This window comes from Stomoxys calcitrans, chromosome 1, assembly GCF_963082655.1.
Source record: "Stomoxys calcitrans chromosome 1, idStoCalc2.1, whole genome shotgun sequence".
Classification (NCBI taxonomy): Eukaryota; Metazoa; Arthropoda; class Insecta; order Diptera; family Muscidae; genus Stomoxys; species Stomoxys calcitrans.
The window spans coordinates 115,053,359-115,061,785 of record NC_081552.1 but is presented as its reverse complement, the minus strand read 5'-3'; the positions used below and the strand labels follow the sequence as shown (position 1 = coordinate 115,061,785).

The 8,427-nt window shown below is 37.0% G+C and overlaps 1 protein-coding gene across 1 annotated transcript in view; it reads left to right on the top strand.

The window, feature by feature from the left end:
• Positions 1 to 1,474: 1,474 nt before the first annotated feature.
• LOC106094373 (ras association domain-containing protein 10) overlaps positions 1,475 to 8,427 on the top strand; it is a 66,065-nt gene continuing 59,112 nt past the window's right edge. The window contains exon 1 of the mRNA XM_059370907.1: positions 1,475 to 2,238. The gene's annotated coding sequence lies outside the window, so the exon portion shown is untranslated. The remainder of the gene's footprint in view (positions 2,239 to 8,427) is intronic.

The following is an 8,427-nucleotide window of genomic DNA, read 5'->3' as shown; positions in this document are numbered from 1 at the left end:
CAACAGAACTTCCAAGAATCTTACAAACCTCACCATAAAATATGTCACTCTGTTGTAGTCTTCGAGCTGATTATAAAACATTACCCAAAGACCTGGCAAGTTACAAAATATGGTCGTATTTCTTCAAAATGAGGTAAGGAAAATCGCAAAATTTATTCAAACTGATCTCTTTTATGATTTTTCGAACATATTTTAGCTCGAAATCATTTAAATTCAATGGTTTCTATTCAAAACAATAGCATAAGATCGGTATGTATATGCTGTTCTAGAAACACTTTAACTGGCATAGTGAATCGCGATTTCTAATACGCCATGTATCTTCATCAACACATTTGTCAAATTGATTAAGGTGCTCTACATACTCAAGAACTATTGAGAGCAGTGGGAACACGCTTTGATCTATGAATTGTCATGAGTTCTATACATTTTTGGCAAGTGAGGAGCGGAGTCACCAGACCAATGCAAGAGTACATCCCGACACGGGATGACTATATGCACCACACTGGTTGGAATTCCGAGCTTGATTTTGTGTGGTCCATCGTCATTACGAGAAGCTCAGCAGTGAGCTGGAATGATTCGTATACGGAGTAGCTACAATTGCGGTTGCGGACAATCAGCGGCATCGAGTGGAGAATCTCAGTGAGAGGCCGGGCGGCACCAGCTCTTGCTTAAAACCTAAGTTCTTAGGCTATTGTCCTTTGCGTTAGTCTAAGGAACGAATCGGTTCAGATATAGATAATGCTCCAATAAATATCTTCCATTCGATATTGTGTCTATAGTTTGCTGTCTCAATATTCCGTTATTATAAAAAACACAATGCGGTTAACAAAAAAATAATCAAAGAAAATTTATCCGTTTTATAATTGCAGTAGGATTTTCAGGATTTGTCGATTTAGAATCACCATTGGTGGGCCCCTCCTGAATTGAAATCCTGGCAAATCCCTGGTGTAAGTGTGAGAGGGCACATAAAAAACAATGCTGTTTACCTAAAAATCCGAATACAAAAAGAAAATATCCGAATTCTTAAATGTTCCCAATGGCACTGGTGATGACATCAAGTATTCCTTGTTCCTGCATGGAAGCGAGAGTATTCATTTTGGTGCTTGTTGGCTCTATGACATGCCACCGATATTGGTGTGCTGCTACTACCATTGCTGTTACCACTACTGCCACATACAATACCATTGCCATTGTCATACCAACCAGGTTAATAGCACTATTCTGGCCAACTCACACACCTTCAAATAAAACTTACCCCTATGCAAAAGGCACCACCGAACCATGCCGAAAGATAGATTGATGGACGGACGGGCGGACGGACATACGAACGGAGGTAAGGTGCCTGCGACAGGTTCTTCTACTAGGGGTTTTTTCCACTTTTCTGCATTTCATTTCATATCAATTCGATTTTATTCTGACTTAAGTTTTGTGGTAACAAATAAACTACAAGTTAGTCATTCGTCGTCAAGGATACTGTGCGTTACATATTTCGCTAGAGCTCGCGACTCCTGTGTCTTGTGTTAGTTGTGCTGTGCTGTCTTGTGTTAGTTGCCCTAGTAACGAGCTAAACGAAAAAAACACTACTCGGGTGCCAAGAAGCAAAAACGAAAAAAAGAACTGCACACTCTATTGTCAGCAATTCTGAGAACTATTTACATACTCGCCTGCCCGCATAGTGCAGAAAAGTATACTGGAACAGCATAAAACACACAGTTTTGCTTAGACTAATGCGCTTTGTTGAACAGAGATAGACTCTAGGCTAGCGAACAGTGGCGCATTAGATGGCGCAACAACAATTGCCTTCAACTTACTGCGGATACGAGTGACGCCTAGCATCTAACAGTCAGTCAGTGTTAAGACTGGTGCTGAAGTCGTAACAGAAATTCAAATTTGAAAAGTAGTCGATAATGAAAGCTCAAAGGATTAACATGCTTTCCACTAACCAAGATCTAAGCTAGACGACTATCAAGCAAACAATTTCAGTGTTAAGCAGTGCCAAATTTAAATGTCATTGATTTGAGCAAATCCTTTGAAACAGTGTGCAAGCATTGTTTTGTTTCTTTATTTCGATTTTATGTAACTTTTTTTATTTGTGTTGCTCCATAAAATCATTAACTTAATTATTTAAAAATTAAGTGGTTTGTGCTTGGATTTTTAACTTTTTTTTAATAAACCGATTTCAAAGTGCCAAAAACTATTGGAAACCAACCTGCTCCAAGGAGATTGTAGTAACAAAAAGTAAGTTTCCTTATCAATATTAGAGATTGTCCTCACTTGACTTATAAACTTTCCTCTTTAGCGTTTAAACGATTAGGTCTCTTTATGATCTGTGTTAGCTCTTGGCACTGGGAGAATTCACAGTTGTTTTTAATTCGATTCTGTGGTTCTTTGGGTGTCAAATGTTAATGCAGATCACACATCAATAAAATCGCAAAATAAATTAGATTTGTAACTCAAATCACAAAATTGAACATGAGTTTCCCCATTTTTCAAATATCTCAACTATTGTCTGTTGGCTGCCATGTTTTTCACTTGGGCTTGAACATTGGGTTGAATTATATAAGAAATTGCAGATTTGAATATGAACATTCCATTCAGGAACCGCAGAGATACATCTCTCATATCAATGATTGCTTTCCACTTCAAGTTTAGCTTAACGATAAGGGCTGATTTAAGTCTCCTTTTCATTGCCGAGTTCAAATGGGTTCAAAATCTGTCCCCGTTTAGCTAAGCTGCTAATCTTATCGCCGTTTATTAAGAGATATGGTGTCATCATTCAATTTGAATGACAAAAATAAAAGAGGAAGAACGCAACATATTTTCTCTCTGAAGCAAAATTGCATTGGATTTTAATAAAATCACATTAATGAACTCCGAGAAACATTTATTTAACATTATAATGATTTATTTGTTTTTTTTTTTTTTTTTGATATTTAATTATTTCAGACGTGGTGTCAGTGCTGCCAACGTGAAAGTATAAAGCATTTAGCGGGAAGAGCTTTTTATTTATCCATAAGCCAGCGAATCCGCTAGACTGGTAAAAAAAACACAGCAAACATTGATTCCGATAGCTGATTCTTCCAAAGATAAATTATATATAGATATAGATAAAGAATTTGGAGTTCGCACCTAGACTGGTTGGTGGCGCTTGTAAATATCGATAGATGAGAGTTATCTAAGAACATGGAACGTATATAGGGTGTCGACAGTATTAGCTTCCAATATGTGCATCTTTCTTTCTTGTTGATGTAAATTTCATTATTTTAATTTTGTCGGCAGAGCTGCTTGCCTTGAAGAAATATAATTAACGACACCAATAAGCTTGACATTTGCTGTCAAATTTAGAGAGGAATGAAATTCCTTTGTTATTTCTATCCTCTTTGTTTTTTCGTATCTTATTCAATATTGCCAACACCAAAAACATTTTAGTCAGAATGAAATTGTAGGTCACAGAGTTCTGTGTGTTGTATGCACCATACCGATCAAAACTATCGCGAGTTTTGTTTTTAGTTCAATCCTCAAGACTCTAAGAAATCATTTTTGTGGTCAATCGTAGCTTATCGTCCTCCTTTCATGTGCCTCCTCAGTTTTGAGAACGAACAAAAAATCACAGAGGATCAGGTCTGGGGAATACAGCGACCGCGGCCAAAAATCCGGGCACAAGTAACGATGGGTGAGCGGGGCGTTAACAAGTTTACAAAAACCAATTTATTCTTTTCAACAAAATCGGGTACTTCCGGCAGATTGATTCTTGTAAATTGCCCACAACTTGCAGGCAATATTCCTTGTTTGCCATACGATTCTTTGACAGTAACAGTAACTGTGCGCAAACCATGAAGAGTTTGGATCGAACTTGATGCAATTTTTTGGTCTTGGATGGATGGACAGAAGCTTTCAGGATAAGGGCTGTTGTTCGATGCATGGCTTGAGTACAGGGTGATATTCAGAATGTCCAAGGTACCATTGGGTACCGTTAACGATGTATTAATAGTTTAATATAAAAATATCGAAATTCTACTTTCGTTTTTAAGCACAAATTGTGGCTGTACATGTATGTAAGTACAAAATAAAAAAAAACAAGTAAGAGCGTGCTAAGTTCGGTAGGGCCGAATCTTATATACCCTCCACCATGGATCACGTTTATCGAGTTTTTTGCGCGGTATTTCTTTTTAGGCAAACAATGAATAATGAATAAGAGCTGTTATGCTATTGGAGTTACATCAAGTCATAGTCCGTTTCGGACCATTAATGAATTGAATGCTGAACATTGTAGAAGTCATTGTGTAATGTTTCAGTTCATTGGGATAAGAATTGCGCCTTGTAGGTCAAGAAGCAAAATCGGGAGATTGGTTTATATGGAAGCTGTATCAAGCTATAGATCGACTCAGACCATATTAGACACGTATGTTGAAGGTCGTGAGAGAAGCCGTTGTAGACATTTCTGCCAAATGTAGTGCGGTCTAGAGTCTCAAGGAGTCAAGATCCCAGATCGGTTTATATGGCAGCTATATCAGGCTATGCACCGATTTGCGCCACACTAAGCACAGTTATTGGAAGTCATAACAAATCATCCGATTTGGCTGAAATTTTGCATGAGGCTCAAGAAGTCAAGGTCCAAGATCGGTTTACATGACACCTATACCAGGTTATAAACCGATTTGAATTATACTTAGCACAGTTGTTGGAAGTAATACCAAAACACTACATGCAAAATTGCAGCCAAATCGGATAATAATTGTACCCCCTAAAAGCTTAAGAACTCAAGACCCACGATCGGTTTATATGGCAGCTATATCATGTTATGCACCGATTTAGACCATATTTTATTCTCTATCACCCGGGCCGAATCTTATATACCCTCCGACATGCATCACATGTGATAAGTTCTTCGAATGACTTTTCCAAACATATAAGAGCTGTATCGAGTTATAACCCGATATGGACGGTATTTGTCATGGCTCTTAGAAGTCTTAACATATACCACTTTCAAAATTTCTGGCACATCAGTGCGCCCTCCCGAGACTCCAGAAGTTAAATAAACAGTTTGGTTTATATGGGCACTATATCAAATCATAGACCGATTTGAACCATACTTGACTCAGTTTTAGGAAGTCATAGTCATATGTCATAGTCATAGACCCACATCGCCCATTTACAATCCCGGCCGACCTACACTAATAAGAAGTATTTGTATACAATTTCAAGCCCCTAGATTTACTCAATCGAAAGTGAGCGTGCATTCGGAAGGCTGACGGACAGACACGGCTAAATCGATTAATTGGGTCTCCGATCAATATCTCGATAAGTTTCAAATGGAATGATGAAATAAGTATACCCCAATCCTATGGTGGACGGCATACAAGTTATAGGAAAACATACAAACATAAGAAATACTTCAGTCTTCATGTTTATAATATTCATGTTTAAAAAATTTGCAAACTTTGTACCACAAAAGTTGTTCGCCTTAAAGTTGGCCAGTAAATGAAATGATATTGTTATAGATAAGTAGACGGCAATACCACGAATACCGAAAAACATTTGTAACAAGCTCTTTTCGGAGCAGAAAGCTGATGCGATCAAATTCAATGGAATCAAACTGAATTGCTCTAAAGTTTTTAGTAATTAATGATTTATAAATTTTTCTATTTGTGTCATACGTTTTCAATTCAATATTAACAAGATCCAGATATTTAACTTCCGATGATGATAAGAGGGGCAAAAATTGGGTCACTTCAAAAAAAAAGTGATGATGATACCGACACATTTGCAAATACTAAATTAGGTGTGTTTGTGTGGAAGAAAAACAATCAACCAATTGAAGTAGCTATGTAGAAAAAAAGTTGGAATAACCACCGCTGGAAATTGTTCCTGATGTTCTCGCCAGGATTAGACCCCATGCGTTCAGCATAAAGGCGGACATACTAACCTCTGCGCTACGACGGCCTTATATATACGAAATGGTATTTCTAAGTATAATACATTTTACGCCTGAATGCCAAGGGTGTAATAATGACTTTTTTCTATTATTACCAATAAGTGGTTATTCTTGAGCTTTCTCGAAGGTTGTGTGTAATGGCATTTGTATTACCGTTAACATAGGTGGTATTCCTGTTGATAACTTGTTATGTTTTAGCAGCTAGTATATCGAAGGATTATGAGTTATCCATTATTTTACATGCCAAAAATAATGACATTTACTTATCAAGTTTTTGCTGGGAAGTGATCATATATATCTCAAACTATCTGATGGACTAAGGGAAAATATCTACATGAAGAAATACAAATAAAGCGTTTAGAAATAAAGAACATTAAAAAACTTACAATTTAGCAAAAAGTTTCTTATATTAAGGACTTCATGCCTTATAACACCACTAAGAATACTCTGTCTCAATATTTTACATTAGTTTACTCGTTTTTTGTTAAAAACCACTTTCAAAGGCCACTATCAACCATTACTGATTGAATTGAAATTGTAATCCACCTGTGTTTACATTTCCAATATTTTACTATGTGCACTGAAAAAATGTTGCCCTAATTTTAAAGATTCAAATCAAAAATAAGAAAACTCGATTTAAAGATAATTAATTGTCCAACATTTTAAAGAAACATTTAATTTGGTGAACTTTCCTTGATATTAAAGATTTTATTTCAAATGGTAGGTTTAAAGATCCTTAATTTTGCTTCTTATTTTTAGAAACAAAAATGTAAAATGAAGGTCAAAATATCGTTGAAAGTTAGGAAATTGACTTTGGGACAAGACAGCAGTGTATCTTAGTTAAGGACGCTAAATAGCCATAGAAATAGAAGCGCCTTTAAATGTTTAGTTGTTTTATGTTAACATGCTTAGTTTAAACAAATAAAACCGTGCTAAGTTTGGCCGGGCCGAAAATTGAAACCCCACCACCATGGATTCTGGTTAAAATTTATACAAACTAAATTTAGTTGCAGGGCATAATTTTGTTCTACATAATTAACTTCTGTCAAACCAAAAAAATTAAAGCTTCTAGGAACCGAACAAGGATGATCAAGAGACAAATTTACATGGGAGCTATATGAGATTACAGACCGATTTGTACCGTACTTAGCGCAACTGTTGGAGTTCGTAACCGAACACCGCTTGCAAAATGTCAGCCAAATCGGACAACAATTGCGGCTTGTAAGGGCTCAAAAGTTCAAATCGGGAGATCGGATTATATGGGAGCTATATCAGGTTATAGACCGATTCGGACCATACTTAGTCCAGTTGTTAAAAGTCACAACAAAACACTCTTCAGTCAAATCGGACAAAAATTGTGGCTTCAAGAGGCTCAAGAAATCAAATCGGGAGATCGGTTTATATGGGAGCTATATCAGGTTATAGACCGATTTGAACCGTACTTGTCACAGTTTTTGGACGTCTTAATAGAACACTACGCGCAAAATTTCAACCAAATCGGACAAAAATTGCGGCTTACAGGGGCTCAACAAGTCAAATCGGGAGATTGGTTTTTATGGGAGGTATATCCGGTTATAGACCGATTCGGACCGTACTTCGCACAATTGTTAGAAACCATAACAGAACGCTACGCGCAAAATTTCAGTCAAATCGGACGAAAATAGCGGCTTCCTGGGGCTCAAGAAATCAAATCGGGAGATCGGTTTATATGGGAGCTATATCAGGTTATACATCGATTTGAACCGTACTTGTCACAGTTTTTGGACATCTTAATAGAACACTACGCGCAAAATTTCAACCAAATCGGACAAAAATTGCGGCTTACAGGGGCTCAACAAGTCAAATCGGGAGATTGGTTTTTATGGGAGGTATATCAGGAGGTATATAGACCGATTCGGACCGTACTTGGCACAATTGTTAGAAAACATAACAGAACACTACGCGCAATTTCTGCCAAATCGGACAAAAAAAGCAGGGGCTCAAGAAGTCAAATCGGGAGATCGGTTTATATGGAGGCTATATCCAAATCTGAGCCGATATAGCCCATTTGCAATCCCCAACAACCTACAATAATTAAAAGTATCTGTATAAAATTTCAAGCGGCTAGCCTGACGCGTTCGAACGCTATCATGATTCCGACAGACGGGCATGGCTAGATCGAAACCAAAATGTCGAGACGATCCAGAATTTATATATATACTTTATGGGGTCGCAGATCAATATTTCGAGGTGTTACAAACAGAATGACTAGATTGGTATACCCCCATCCTATGGCGGTGTATAAAAGGGATTTTTTTTCAAAAAATTATAACTGGAAAATCATCTGTGTAGTTGACAAGAATCATTCAGCGATCGAAATTGGAATGGACGGTCGTGTCTGTTTGGAAATAGGAAACAATACTAAAAGATAGCATCTTTATATTAAAATGTTGGATCTTTGGCTCGTTTTCATTGATAAAATCCTACATATAATCAAAAATCTTAAATTTTGG